Source organism: Diabrotica virgifera, chromosome 1 (genome assembly GCF_917563875.1).
Source record: "Diabrotica virgifera virgifera chromosome 1, PGI_DIABVI_V3a".
Lineage (NCBI taxonomy): Eukaryota > Metazoa > Arthropoda > Insecta > Coleoptera > Chrysomelidae > Diabrotica > Diabrotica virgifera.
Genome location: NC_065443.1, coordinates 104,104,528 through 104,121,114, shown reverse-complemented (window position 1 = coordinate 104,121,114; position 16,587 = coordinate 104,104,528).

Sequence of the window (16,587 nt, the reverse complement as noted above, 5' to 3'; positions counted from 1 at the left end):
TTCAAGATGCGTTGTCCGAGTGGTTCAGAACCTGGACTCAAAATCAATCTCAAACAGGCTCAAACTAAAATAGCTAGAGCGATTGTGATAACCATAGCGACAGAAGATATAGCAAGCAAGCATAGTGATTTAACCCAGCCTGAGAGACTTGCTCACCCCTAGAGAATGACATTCGGGTGATACAATTCATTGGGGCGAGGAGGATTAACTCCCGTAAGCAGGAATCACTCCACCCCGCTTCAATGCTCCAGACCATCCACTTACCCCCCGATAGCACTCTAATGCGCTATAGGGGCTCTCAATCAGCAAAGTGCTTATTATATGGGAGTCTTGGGTACACGGACTCCCATATGAAATCCTACCCCGATCAATGCAGGCCAGCGTGAGGCGCTCTATTCCCGCTATCTCTAGTGACTTATCTTCGATCTGTTTTGCTTGCTCGGGCGCCGAGTCCCCGCTCTGGGCTATGTCCAGTTCGGCGACTCGGCGCTCGAGGATGTGGGCCCCTCATGCCCTTTTTTGGGTTTTGTTACTAATATTTTTTTTGTGGCTTTCGCCTATTGTTAATATTTTATTGATTTGTTTAGTGGCTGAAGCCGTTTTGAAGTTTTTTGTATATTTTTTTTGAGGGATGTCTGAAAATTATAAAAATCAACATTAATAAATATAATGAGATGCCAAAGGTGAGCAAGTTGTCTTCTTTTGATAGAGCTACGATTATCTAGCCTTTATTATATATTTAATAATATTTGTTGTTTGGGTCTCCTATGTTTCCATCTATGGTACACATCATACCTTAATATCTCTTGCAAGATCCGGTTTGGGTGGTCTTCTAGCTCAGCAAATTTTGTTCTGGCTTTTTCCTCCATAATATCCAGTACTCTTATTTGTTTTAGGTCTCTAAATAAGAACCGTTCGGCGACGTATCTGGGCACGTTTGCAGCTTCTCTGAGGCAGTTGTTGTGTGCCGCTTGTATCTTCTTTTTGTTACTTTGACTTATGTGACCCCATGCAAGAGATGCGTATGTAATTATTGGCAGTATAATGCTATTTATCAATCTTAATTTTGTTTTCATAGCTAATTTGCTTCTTCTTCCTGTGAGTCCTCTTATTGCCGATCTGGCCGCTGCTGTTTTCTGGACTGTTGCGTTGACATGTGATGTGAATGTAAGACTTTGGTCCATTGTGACTCCTAAATATTTAACTTCGTTTTGCCATTCGATGGGTCTGTCTTGCAATGTTAGCTGTTCTTCTGGGTTATCTCTTCTCTTTTTGAAGATAACCGCTTGGGTCTTATCTGGATTTATTGCTATTTTCCATTGGATACTCCATTCTTCTATTGTATCCAATGCCGTCTGTAGATTTCTTACAGCTATATCTAGGTTCATGTGTTTTGCAGCAATTGCAGTGTCGTCTGCATAAAGGCTGATCAATGTTCCGGGTGTTCTTGGAACATCTGCTGTATATATGGTATACAGAAGGGGTGATAAAACTGCCCCCTGTGGTACTCCAGCTTCCGGCATTCCGTGTTCTGATAGAACTGGTCCCATCCGGACCCTGAACTTCCGGTCGCTTAGGTACGAGGAGATGAGTTTCGTCATGGCCCCGCTGTATCCATAATCTCTCATTTTGTATGTCAGTCCTTCATGCCACACTCTATCAAAGGCTTTGCTTACATCCAGAAAGGCTGCTCCCGTATATTGTTGGTCATTGAATCCAGCTACTATATATTCGGTAAGTCTTAATATTTGAAGTTCGCTGGAATGTTGAGCTCTGAATCCAAACTGTGATTCTGGGATTATGCCTAGCCTGTCTGTCTCTGATTGGAGCCTGGTTTGGATGACCCGCTCCACTATCTTACTGACTGCTGGAAGTAAGCTAATCGGCCTGTAATTTTGAGGAAATATGTGGTTCTTTTCTGTCTTGGGTATCATAATTACATGGGCTTCCTTCCATCGATTTGGGAAGAGCCTGTATCTTAGTATTGCGTTTGTTATATTTGTCAAATACACAACTGCTTTCGAGGGAAGATACTTCAGAGCTTTGTTAGTGATTTCGTCTGGACCAGGTGCTTTCTTTGGTGAACTTTTTCGAATCAGTTCACTTATTTCTCTTGGTGATGTGGGATTTATTATTTCTTCTTGTTCTTCGGGCGTTTCTAGTTCTGTTTCTTCGACTTCTTCGATAAAGTCTATATCTTCGTCTTGGTGATAATTCAGTGTACACTCTCTTTCAAGTGTCCTTCTCATCACCTCGGCTTTATCTTCTTCTGTGTAGACGATCCCATTTTCTCCATGTAGTGGGGGAATGGGTTTTCTATCGTTTCTTAAAGTTCTTTGGAGCCTCCATATTTCTTGCATATTTTGGCTCCTTTCCTCCATTTCTTTTATGTAGTTTTCCCACTTTTGGCTTCTATGGTCTATTAGTGCCTGTTTGACTTGTCGATTCAGTCGATTTGCCCTATTTTTATCTTCCTGGTTTCTTGTTCTTCTGGCTCTCTTTTTGGCTCTGTTCTTTTCCCTTATCATTTCTTTTATTTCCTGATTTATGTCTCTAAATCTTCCCATATGAATTTCATATTCTTCTTCAGTAGTGCTATTTCTTAGTGCTTCTTTTATGATGTTTTCGAGCTCTAGGACTTTTTCCTCTATTTCTTGTGGATTGTCAATTGTGGGAATGTTTCCAATTCCTATGCTCACTAGGCGTTTGAAGTTAGACCACTTGGTTTTCTTTCTTTTCTTTGTTGTTCTCCTTCTATCTTCTTCTTCCCATGTACCTATTTCTATGAGTATGGGGTTGTGGTCTGCTGATCCTTCGTTTAAGGTTCGGATGTCTGTTTGTAGTCCTAGGCTTTTGGCCACTACTATATCTAAATGGGTTGGTAGAGCATTTCCAGGAAAGTATGTTGGTTCGATGGGCCCAATCACCATGGTGTCTTCGTTGTTCACTAGATAATTATTCAGTATTCTACCGTTTCTGTTTGTAGCTCTATCGTTCCAGTTAGGGGATCGGGCGTTTAGGTCTCCTATTATTATGGACGGTTCTTCGGCGTTCAGGAACGTATTCAGGTCGTCGTCGTTTAAAGGATCTGTTGGCCTTACATATGCTGAAGTGATCCTTATTTCACCTATGTCTTATTCACCTTATTTCCTTGTCTGATCTGGACTTTTATTGTTGTTGCTTCCATAGTGTTTAGTGGTGGCGTATGTTGTAATGTATGATTTATTCCTTTTCTCACTAGGATAGCAGTTCCTCCTGAATTTGCTCTGTGGTCGTTCCTGTAGATGTCGTATCCTGGAAACTTGATATTGATGGTATGAGTTAGTTTAGTTTCTTGCAATGCTACGACATCCATTTCATATCTATTTATTAATTCGTCCAGCACGTTTGTATTAGTTCTTATGCCGCCTGAATTCCAAGAGCCTATCTTCAGGTATCCCCTAGTTTCGTGCCTTAGTTCAGTGCTATTTTTACATTTTTAATCGCTTCACTTACCGTTTTTATGACTAGCTCTTCTATCATCGTGGCCAGTCCTTTTTGTTGTTCTTTTGAAATTAATATGGTCGAATCTGTTGTTGGGTTTTGGGTTGGTTTGGTGATTTGGGCGTACGATTGCCCATTGTTTCTTTTAGGTTGTTGTGTTCTGTTTTCTATTGTTATTTGTCTGGGTCTTCCCCAGGCAGGTATCTTTGGGCATCCTCTATAACTTGCCGGGTGTTGCCCTTGGCAATTAGCACATTTTGCTTTTTGTTCTGCTGGAATTTGGCAGAATTTACTCTTGTGATTTTCTCCGCACTTTACGCACCTAGCGTCTTTGAAGCATGCATTTTGGGCGTGGTGGAAGCCCTGGCAATTAAAACATTGAGTTGGTCCGTTGCTCTTTCTTAGATCTTCTATTACTACTCTCATGTACATAAGGTTGGTAATTTTCTTGGCTTTGGGTACGTCTTCTTTTTCCACTGTAATTATAAACATTGGCAGAGATTTTTTGTCTGCCTTCCTAGACTTCATGTTTGTTACGTTAATTGTATTTATTTCATGTTTATTTAATAGTTCCGTTTGTATATCTATAGGTTTTGTATTTGAGGGAAGTCCTCTAATAACCATTTTGGGCTTGATATCTTCGTCTAATGGGAAGGCGATCCACTGAATTTTGATTTCTTTGTTATAATCTTCCAAGATATGGGTAAATTTTCTATAATCTTCAGGGCATTTTGTTTGAATGAGTGTTTCTCTTCCGTTTTTGGAGATTTTATTGTCTGTGTATATCTTTTGAGTTTCAGCAATTTTCAATATTGTTCCTGTTTCGTTTACTGTTTGTAGTTTTATGACGGGTGGTTTTGGTTTGGACCTGTTTATAGTGCTTTCTTGATTGTTTTGTTCGGTGATAAGGATATTATCAATTTCGCTTGTTTCCATTGTCTCTTCCCTGCCCTTATTCGGTAGGGAAGGAAATAGTTCTTGTACCTTAGATGTTGATGGCACGCTGTTGTCTTTTCCGACCTTTTTTGGCAGGGAAGGGAAATCTTCATTTGTTTTTGTTGTGGGTGTTATGGGTAAATTTTTTGTATTTGCGATGTTATTATTAGTATCTTCAATTTTTTTCTTTGGGATTGCTGTCATCGATTTTTTTTCATTTATTTGTATATCGGTTGTCTGGTTTTCGTTTTTAAGTTCGTCGAATCTTTTATCTATAGTTTCGATTACTTTTTCTTGAGAGTTTATTATTGTATTTTGTAGTCCATTGATTTTTTCATTCAATTGATGGATTTGGTTTCTGAGTTTTTTAATTTCTTCGTCCTTTTCTTTTAGTTGCTTTTTCATTTCAGCCACTGAATCTTCATCTTCCTGGCACTCATTCGGCCTTTGACGTTTTGCTGCCTTCTTATTTTTGTTTTTAGTTTTATTTTTCTCTACTATTTCTGATTCGTGTTCTGGTTCCATGTTGTTCTGTTTTTTCTTTTCCGCTATGGCCTTAGGTGTTTTAGAAACGCCGTTTAAGGCATTGCACGTTAAATTTTCAATATTTTGATCAATATCAATATCAGAATTATCAAACAGCGGAAGATTTGAGTAAATATTTGGACTTACCTCCATCGGTCCTCTTTATAATTGTTTTTTTTTTAACTTACTTTTCTGCCCCACGAAATGTATACCTATTTTTGAGATATTCGATGTTGTACAAACTCGTCGGCAGCCTGTCTGATCCTTCAAAAAGGTTTAGAACTTCGAAATGTTTAAAGTTTTGGAAAGAACTTTTTAAATACGTCTTTATACTTTGACAGTACTTTGACAATTACAGAAGATATAGTGAAATAAACGCGTCTAACAATGTAATTCAAGGGATGAAATATCTGTATTTCATCATGTTCAAGGATGTATTTTCCACGCAGTTAAATTTATCAACAAGTAGAGTTTAAAATGAGATAGACACGGAACCAATTTGAAATACTCACTGATATATTGAATATAATATATCTCTGATGTTTGGGAAAAAAAACTTAAGTCAGACTTTTGCAAAAAAAATGTTTGATGCCTTCTGGACCAAAAAAAGCAGCTCTTTTTATTGGTACAAACGATTTAAGTCTACCACATTATAATTCAAAGTTATTCACGATGATATGAAGGTCACAAACATGATTGTTCAATATGGTATGGGAATAAGACTTAAGTCAATTTACGTCTCTTGTACCATATATTGGAGAATATCTGCTATGATCTAGAAGGCATATGTCTTGACATAAGCCTTGCTGATCTTAATTTATTTTCGGTTGTTTGATCAATAGGTAAATGTTTTTATAAAAATATTGTGTATACACCGAAAAATAAAAGTTTTGGCTACTAATAAATAATAATATTGACATTAGTTATATTCTAATTATTTACTAAATAGTTGTCCATTTTCTAGCACAGCACATTTTTATTTTAGTTGTATTGGCAAAATCCGCAAATATTTTGTATCTGATGCATATTTATAATAAATTTAAAATAGAAATGAAACAAAACGAATTTTTGGACTTCGCAGAACTTTTAAAGGGTCCGTTAGTTCAAAAACACAAGAATAACAGCGGTGAGCATTTTTTATGGCGTGAGTGCCAATGGTTGATTTATGGCCGGATATTCGGACAATTCGATTATAATACATCTCTAAAATGTGATACACCTTTTAAGCGTATGTCATTAAGAAGGAGAGGTCGCAGTCACACAAAAGAAAAAAAGAAAGATCTATTAGATCTCATTAATTTGATACCTCCAATATATCATCAATTTTACAAGGATCTTCCAACTACCCTAAATATACCGGAAATTGATCCAGATCTCGAAGAAATAGATCCAGAGATTTGAAAGACTGTTGCTGTGATAATCATTTTTATTTTCTAGATGTGGTTTACTTTTATATTACTTTTTTATTTTTATGAATAATTATTTGTTAAAAAAACATTCATTTGCCAATATTTTGTCAGTAAAATATTTAATGCTGTTTTGGTTTTAATTCCCAATCCATTAACATCATAGTCTCAGAGCTGGGAGCGGATTTTGTGCGTGATAAGTAATATGGACAAACTTTTTTTTGACGCTTTTTTTTTTCTTTTATGGCCTTTGGGAACTGCGCCCATTTAGCCAGCAACACTTCTTGAAATCGACGCCTCACCATACACCAAGACCATTACGAATCCATTACAAAAACAATCCAGGGTAGGTAAGGGAAAAAAAACTTTTCGCACCCAGATCGTTCAGGGTGACTAACCACATACTAAGTAGGGATACGGGTATATTTTATTCCGTCCCTTGAGATTTTACTTAGTTACAACATGACCTACTTATTCCCAAAATCGATCATGAGCGTCACAAAAAAATAATAAAATCCGCGACTTTGACCCCTTGTAAATACCCTCGTCCGCCACTCTGGTTTCCGCCTCTGAAGATTTCACTTAGTTATGTCATGGTCTACTTATTCCCAAATGTTGGTGCACTATCTCCATCACGAACGCCACAAAAAACCCCTTATAATTTTTATTTTCACCCCTACCCCCACCCTTTGGCGGCCACGCAGCGTTCCGCCCTGGAGATTTTACTTAGTTACGTCATGACCTACTTATTCCCAAATTTTGGTGCACTATCTCAATTATGAGCGTCACAAAAAAATAAAAAAAAACGCGAATTTGCCCCCTTATAACTACCCTCGTCCCCCACTCTGTTTTCCGCCCCTGGAGATTTTGCTTAGTTACGTCATGATCTATTTTCTCCCAAATTTTGGTTCACTATTTCGATCACGAACGTCACAAAAAAACCCTTATAATTGTTATATTCACCCCTGCCCCCACCTCTTTGTCGGCCACGCAGCGTTCCGACCCTTGAGATTTTACTTAGTTACGACATGACCTACTTATTCCCAAATTTTGGTGCACCTCGATCATGAGCGTCACAAAAAAATAATAAAATCCGCGACTTTGACCCCTTGTAAATACCCTCGTCCGCCACTCTGGTTTCCGCCTCTGAAGATTTCACTTAGTTATGTCATGGTCTACTTATTCCCAAATGTTGGTGCACTATCTCCATCACGAACGCCACAAAAAACCCCTTATATTTTTTATTTTCACCCCTACCCCCACCCCTTTATCGGCCACGCAGCGTTCCGCCCCTCGAGATTTTACTTAGTTGCGTCATGACCACTTATATTACCAAATTTTAGTGCACTATCTCGATCATGAGCGTCACAAAAAAAATAATAAAAACCGCGACTTTGACCCTTTATAACTACCCTCGTCCCCTACTCTGATTTCCGCCTCTGCGGATTTTACTTAGTTATGTCATGGTCTACTTATTCCCAAATTTTGGTGCACTATCTCGATCATGAGCGTCACAAAAAAAAGTAATAAAAACCGCGACTTTGACCCCTTATAACTACCCTCGTTCCCCACTCTGGTTTCCGGCCGTTGGGGAAAGTCATGTACACAACTAATTTAACATATCTCCGTATAGTTTTTCCATATTACTTATCACGCACAAAATCCGCTTCCATCTCTCCGACTCAATTTCAATGGTAGATACACAAAAAACTAGATATAGAAAAGTTGCGGTCAGTAGGTCTTAAGTCAGTAAATGGTAAGATCTATATATCTTAAGTGCATTTAAAATATTAAAAATCTACGAAAATCGTCTTCTTGGTACAAATATCCTTTTATTATGGTACATTGAATGGTACTATTGTACTAAATTGGTTAAAGGTAACGTGCGATTTATAACAATTTTTGAAACATTCAAGTATTCCCCCTGTATTCCCTACTTTGATTTTATGACTTAAGCCCTTTTTCCCAAACATCAGAGATATTGAATATTCATCAAATATTCATTATAAGACAAATGCTTGCAAAGTATTGGGAGTTTAATCAAGACTTGCATCATATTTTATATCGTCTATATATATATATATATATATATATATATATATATATATAGATTTCAAACAGACTTGTAAACAGTATGATAATCTCTAAAGATCCAATAAGGTGCAAGTTGGAAGGGGACAGCAAAATAATCCAGCAGGAAAGAAGTATCAGCTACCTGGGAGTACTAATCCACAGTTATCGAGATAAAGAAGCGAAAGTTGCCCAACAAATAAACAAAGCCAATAGAATAGCAGGATGTTTTAAACACACTATCTGGCGCAACACACATCTACCATAGGTCAAGATTTATAGGACAGTAGCACAGCATAATAAACGAAACCAGTAAGAACACACTACGATGCCGCCTTTGAAGTTAAAAAGTACGGAGCCGACATTGATCGAGTAGTACATCTCAGTGGTGACGTGATGTGTTCGTTCATCCGTGTTGCCGATGTCACTATATGAAATTATATTAAGCCACTGCTAAAATGATCAGATTTTGCCAAAAATTATGTTAAAATTTTTGATCTTGGTAGTTTCTAAGAGTAATAAAAATACATTAAGAAAAAAAGAGAATGTGTGTGTACTTTGTACGCACGTAAGAAGTTATACTTCTATTATATGATTTCTTAAAAATAAATATACTTTAAACAGTTTGTTTTAATTTTTTTAAACACCAAACTAATTTTGTGCTTACCGTTTTCAAAAAAATAAAAAAAAAGTATATGATTGCTCCGGATTCGAACTCAAGACCTCTCGATCTCTGGCCGAATGCTATACCAAATACGCTACGAGGACTGTGTCTGTATCGGTTCGGACGTATCTAATGACAATTCACGGTAACAAACAGGCAAGGTGAAGTATAATAAATATACAATAAAATGTTTTAATAATACTCGTCTTATTCCTGAGGAAGACAAATCCAAAGACACAAAAATTATAATAAATATATTTACTAAAAACACTAATATATTCTTTTCACACCGTTTCTTGCACTGATATATTTATACATAACTTGAAAGATAGCAACTGAACGCCATACTGTCTGTGCGCATGCGCGCAGTATTACAAAATGTTACTCTCAATCACGCCTAAAGAACTATAACTTCAAAAAGTTTCAACTTAACTTGTTAATTCAAAAATACTTGTAACAAAATTCTGGAACGCTTTTAAATAAAATTTCCTCATTCTCATCTTGTGAATATGAAGACTTTATGTGATTAAAATAAGTTAACATTTTTTGTCTGTTTGAAAGGGGTAACATTCTTTTACTCCTTCACTTTTGCTAACACTTATTTAATATTTGCTCACAGATCGCATTTAAACGTCGACAGACAACGATATCTAAGAAAACGTGATTTTTTTTATTTCTGCATTGCTGCAGTATCAGTTATTGCACTTACTTTATAACCCGTAAGAGATTCTTTTTAAATATATCCTGGAATTTCTGCAAAAGATTAACAATACAATTCGCCATTCATCGTCAATATTTTGTGTTATGTCCCTATTATTGACATAATTCCCACAGGCGTACGTATCAAATTATGTTAAAAAATATTTATTATCAAAATGTCATAAAAGTTAAGTAAATCTGATAATTATGTACAAATCGGCAACACTGTCGGGTACTACGCGAATAATGGTCGGCGATCTGCGCAGTAATAGTGCGCGAACTTTTCCCGCCTTCTAGTAGTGTAACTGGTATAGGCATATAAGCAGAATGGGAGAAGGAAGACTGGCAAAGATAGCACGAGACAGATCACCAAACGACCAAAGGAGTATAGGAAGGCCAAGGAAGAGATGGAGTGACAACCTGGATATCTAATGAGGAGGCATCCGAAGATGAAACAGGCGCGAGTCATCAAGGAAGCAGGAAGAAGAAGAAACAGGCTTATGATTTAATTAATCTTGCAATGGAAGGCAATGATCGAGCTGGGCGTACCCAAGAAACAAACTGCTGTAACAAAAATGTGTTTAACGCCCGGTTTCATAATCAGTTAAAGTGGACATTAAGTTTTAGGTTGGTACCCTTGTCAATGCAATTCATATGGGTAAATGTCAACGTTAAAGTGGACTTTAGTTAATGTTCACTTTAAGTTGATTATGAAACCGGGCGTAAGTAACTCCTTTGCACTATTGAAATGTTAGCTATCCTGATCCCCAAGTATATGTAAATCAGGTTGGCAATATTGACAGTTGAAGTAGTCTAATAAAATGGTCGTCACGAAGCGTTGCATATGAATTATGTCTCCCAGTAAATATACCTAATTAATAAGTACTCGGCAAGCTTCCTTCTCCAAAAGGTTATGGACTCCAGTTTTACATGCCAAGAGTACATTCAATAAGAAGTAAAGTTTTTTAGTGTTGCTGTTTATACCGACCGGCAGTGTTGTGAGTGACCGCAAAAAAATGGCAGTCCAAGGTTTAAATGGCGCGAATTCAACCGTGAGTTTGTATCCGCAATTAACATCTACGAACTTTTCGTCATGGAAATTTAGATTAGGCAATCTTCTAGATGCCAAAGGTGTTAAAGATTTTATTACCACTGAAGTAACTGCAACGCAATTCACACAATTATCAAGAGACGAGCAAAATCAACATAAAAAGCATGATGCAACAGCAAGATCGATCATTGTCACATGCATTACAGATGAACATTTAGAATATATTCGTGACTGTGACTCAGCATTCGAAATGATAAAAAGTTTAGAAAAAGTGTTTGAAAGAAAAAGTATTCTTTCTCGTTTATATGTGCGGAAAAAGTTGTTAACGTTGAAATATAAACAAGGTATCGATTTACAAAAATTTTTCGTTGAATTCGATTCTTTAATCCGAGAGCTTGAATCGACTGGAACTACAATCGAAGAAGATGACAAGGTATGTCACCTTTTGTTGACAATGACAGATACGTTTGACACCGTTATTACTGTCCTAGAAACTTCAAATGATAAACTATCTGTTGATTTCGTTAAAGCAAAATTATTAGATGCAGAATTGAAGCTGAAAAATAATGTACAAGAAAGTGAAGAATCCTCTTTTTATGCGAAGCAATACAATAAAAAACCCCGATGCTCATTTTGTGGACTTGAAGGCCATCTAGTGTCCAATTGTTTCAGAAAAAACAATAATAATTATAGAGGTAACAATAATCGAGGGAGATTTTTTCGAGGAAATAACTATTCCCGTGGCAGAAGAGCCAATAATGATACACAAGGTAAACAGAATATCCATGTAGCCGAAGACGAAGTAAGTTTTATCACAGCCCTACCAGCTGAAAATCTCAAGAATGATGACAGCCAAATTTCGTTTATAATAGATTCTGGAGCATCACAGAATATGTGCAGCAATAAATATAAACAATTTATAAGTAATATTATTGAAATTGAGCCTGTTGGCATTAAAATAGCAGATGGAAGAGTGATGACGGCTCGTACAAAAGGTAAATTAAAAGTTTATTACAATGAAACTCCTATTAACATTGATGTTCTCATTTTAAATGAACTAGAATATAATTTATTATCAGTCAGTAAACTAAACAGTTTAGGTTTCACAGTAGTATTTAAAGAAAATAAGGCTGAAATAAGAAAAAAGAACTTTAAACTTATTTGCTATAAACATAAGAGTAACTTATTTGCTGCAAATTTTCAATTAAATAATTTTCAATCTAGTTTAGTAGCAAAGCATAGCGATAAAGACTTATGGCATTTACGTTTAGGACACGTAAATAGAAGGGGACTACAATTGTTGGGACTTCCCTATTCAGATAAACTATGTGACTCGTGTCAACAAGGAAAAGCCACAAGGCAACCTTTTAAAGAAGTTATATACAAAAAATCCTCTAGAGTTGGGGAACTTTTACATGTTGATACTTGGGGACCATCCAAAGATCCCACATTTTCTGGTGAAAAGTATTACTTATCAATTATTGATGATTTCTCACATTTTAGTGTTGTATATTTAATGACAAGAAAAAGCGAAAGCGAATCACATCTTATTAATCATATTGAAAAATTAGCTGCAGAAGGCAGGAGAGTATCTAGAATAAGAATGGATAAAGGTGGAGAGATGTCTTCTAAATATTTTAAAAACTATTGTATACAACATGGTATAGTACAAGAATTTACTGCAGGGTACACACCTCAGCAGAATAGTATAGCCGAACGACTTAATCGTACTATTTTAGACAAAGTAAGAGCAATGTTTGTAGAAACAAATCTTCCAAAGAGTTTGTGGGGAGAAGCAGTTAGAACAGCTGTTTATCAGCTTAATCGAACTCCATCACGAGCAATTGAATTACAAGTACCAGCAGAAATATACTTAGGCAGACTTGACTTGTCTAAACTTAGAATTTTTGGTTCAAAAGTATGGTACTACAACCTACCAAAGCAAAGTAAATTAGAACCAAGAGCAAGTAAAGGTGTAATGGTTGGATACAGTGGTGCTGGTTATAGAATTTGGAATCCACTGACCAAGCAAATCAAAATTTCAAGAGATGTTGTTTTCGATGAAACACAGTATAAATATTCTCCAGAAATATCGTCGAATAATCAAAATGTTGAGGAAATTTTACCAAGCCAAAATGAATTGGAAACATTTGAAACAAATTATGAAGAAAGTACAGTCCAAACATTAAGAAACACTACTGAAATTAATTCACAAGATGAAGAACCAGTAAATTTACAAAATACCAAAATTACTTCCTCCAATAGAGAAATAAAACAACCTTCCAAGTTCAAAGACTATGAACTTTATTATGCATATTGCTTAGTTACATCAACACCAGTAACTTATGAAGAAGCAGTAGAGGAGGATGAATGGAAGCAGGCAATAGAAACAGAACTAGAATGTCTTGAAAAAATGAACACGTGGAGTGAAGCCACAAAAATACCTCATGATCAACAAATCATAAATACAAAATGGGTATTTAAAACAAAAAGTGATGGCACGAAAAAAGCTCGCTTAGTCGCCAAGGGTTATGAAGAAGAAGTGTTTTTAGATATATATTCACCGGTAGCTAAGATGGCAAGTGTAAGAATTTTATTATCACTGGCTCTCAATAACGACTGGAAGGTATACCAATTAGACATTCCTTCAGCGTTCATCAACGGAGTGCTACAACATGATGTTTATATTCATTGTCCTAAGGGTTATAAACGACAAAGCAAAGTTCTCAAACTACAAAAGGCTTTACATGGACTAAAAGAATCACCCAAATGCTGGAACCAACGATTCAACAAATGGGCAATCAAAATTGGTTTTAAAAGTGCGGAAAGTGACTGTTGCGTTTATACAAAGAAAAATGTGTGTATGTGTATATGGGTCGATGATATCCTATTGTGCGGTGAAGATAGCGATTCGATTCAAAAAATTATTGAAAGTTTAAAAAGTGAGTTTAACGCAAAAAATCTTGGTTGTGTAAACAACTTTTTGGGTATTGATTTTGAATATTCTGTAAATAAAAATGATGTAAAAATGTATATTTCTCAAAAACCCTTAATCAATAAGATAATTGAGAAATTTAATATGACGAATTGCAATGTTAGCAAAACACCAATGGAAACAGGTTTTCAGGTTGACAAAACTAATGCTAATAATCAAATCTCTGTCAATGTGCCTTATAGGCAATTAATTGGAAGCTTAATATATATTGCATTGGGTAGTCGCCCTGACATAATGTTTTCAATCTCTTATTTGAGTCAATTTCTCGATTGTCGTGATGATATATTATGGAAAGCTGCTAAACGTATTATTAGATATTTAAAAAAATACAATTAATTTCTGTCTTATATACAGTAAAAATATAAAAAGAAAACCTTTAATATTTGCATATTCAGACTCAGATTGGGCAGCAAATGTAAATGATAGAAAAAGCATGTCAGGAGGTATAGTATATTTTCTAGACAATCCAGTTTCATGGTATTCAAGGAAACAGAGCACTGTTTCATTGAGCAGTACTGAGGCCGAATATATTTCATCGACTGTTACATGTTGTGAGTTATTGTTCACAAAAAACTTTACAGTACATAAATACAAAATCAAACTGTGCTGATATTTTCACTAAAGCTCCTTCAAATGAAATATTCTCACGTCTCAGAAGTTAGAGTAGAGGGGAAATATCAAGTGCTTTCTGCGTAAATTCCGGACTGACGACAGGGAGATCTGTTGTCCCCTTTGTTGTTTAACCTGGCCTTAGAAAAATCAAACCAGACATAACTGCTCGGGGAGCAAAAATCGTACTCGCCTTTGAAGTAGATGTAGTGCCACAATGAACATTAGAAATTAAGAATATTTTCATGAGCTTTGAAGAAGCTGCATTAAACATCGGTTTAAAAGTAAATGAAGACAAAACAAAATACATGGTCGTCTCAAAACAAGAAGCACGGCGAATAAGGCAAAACATTTACTATAAACGATCATAACTAAGTGGTTAAAGAATTTAAATATCTAATGTCTTTCCCACCTTGACTTTACAGTACACGAACGAATGGCAATGCAATCCTTATGGGAGTTTTTAGCGCGACGATGCCGATTTTCTTCAAAAGAATTTTCAATCGAACATTACCGGGGTCCTAAAAATGTAGGGCCTTAAAAATGTTAAATGAAAACTAACCCGTAGCATTGTAGTAAAAAAATATTTTTCATTGTTTTTTGTGAGTGATTTTCGAAAAGTAATCAGCAATTTTATAATCTATATGCGTAATAACTTTTTTTGGATAAGAATGTTAGAATATTTAACATTAAAAGTGGATGTTGTTCTATGGTTGTTAATTTATGTATTGACAGTATAGACAGTTCTGAAGTAATGTCAAGCAAAATATAAAATAGATTGTCAGTCAAGTTTAAGTAAAGTTTTATATTGTCCTACGCAGTTGAGAATACATAAATTATAATTGTTGATGGTCAGTTCACCTAAAATAAATTATAATAAAGAATATCAAATAAACTTATAATTATTACTGATAACATTGTATAGGGCTTTTCATTCACAGTCATTTGTTTCGAGCTTCTGTCAGATGTCGTATAATCCGTGTATATTATTAATATTATACACAGATTATACAACATATGACAGAAGCTCGAAACAAATGACAATCGATGAAAAGCCCTATTGAGTAACTGATTGCTAATTTGGAAAATTTGGATCCTAATTGCAGTTTTTTGTTATTCTTAATGACTGATTTCCAACCTTAAATAATTAATGTCATTTTAATGTGTTTACACCCTGATTTAGTATAAATTTTAAACTTATAAAATTAATTTTAGTTAGTTCATTTTTTAGTTAGTTCATTTGATTCGTTGAAGTTCATTAATTGTTAGTTAGTTCAGTTATTTTTCGAAAAAAAAAATGTTTTAGAACCCCTGACAGCCACAAAATGTCAATAATAATATTAATTCCTAAGTTATCCAATAGAAAAAAGTATATTTGCTTAAAACCTGTTTCTGATAAAATTTGGCATCACTGTTGGTCATAAGAACCTGTACTGTAAAGTCAAGGTGGGACACACATTAGGAGCAACAATCACAAATGACAACAAAATAGATCGAGAAGTTGAAACGCGACCAATGGCAGGAAACAGACCTTTCTTTGCAATGCAACATCTCAAAATTTCTTTCACGAGGTGCAAAAATCCGGATAAGACCATAATACGGCCAGCAGTCGCGTATGGAAGCGAAATATGGACGCTAACAAATAGAGACGTAAATAAATTGCTAGTGTGGGAACGTAAAATCCTTCGAATGATAAATATGGCCCTTGCAGAGACAGCGTGACAAACGAATGGAGGCGCAGATACAATAACGAGTCTCTATTCGGAAAAGAAAATCTAGTTAGATATATTATAAAGGCCAATATTCAGATGGGCAGGGCAAGTGATATGCTATAACGACAATGTACACTTATAAACAATGTGTTCTGGGAAAGACCAGATGAAAGAAGGTCTAGGAAAGAAGGTAGGACAGCCTAGAAAAATGTGGAAAGATGCGGTCAAAGAAGATCTGGAGAAAATGGGAGTATGACAATGGGAATTAGTGGCACAGCACCGACAAACATGGAAGGCAATAGTAAACGCGACAAAGACTCACGAAGAGTTGTAACGCCATTGATGATGATGACAGTTCTATTAAATATCCTAAAGGGCGAACTCCATAATGGTCTTAAGACATAATTGAAACCGGATAAAGGGAGCTAGTTATCGGA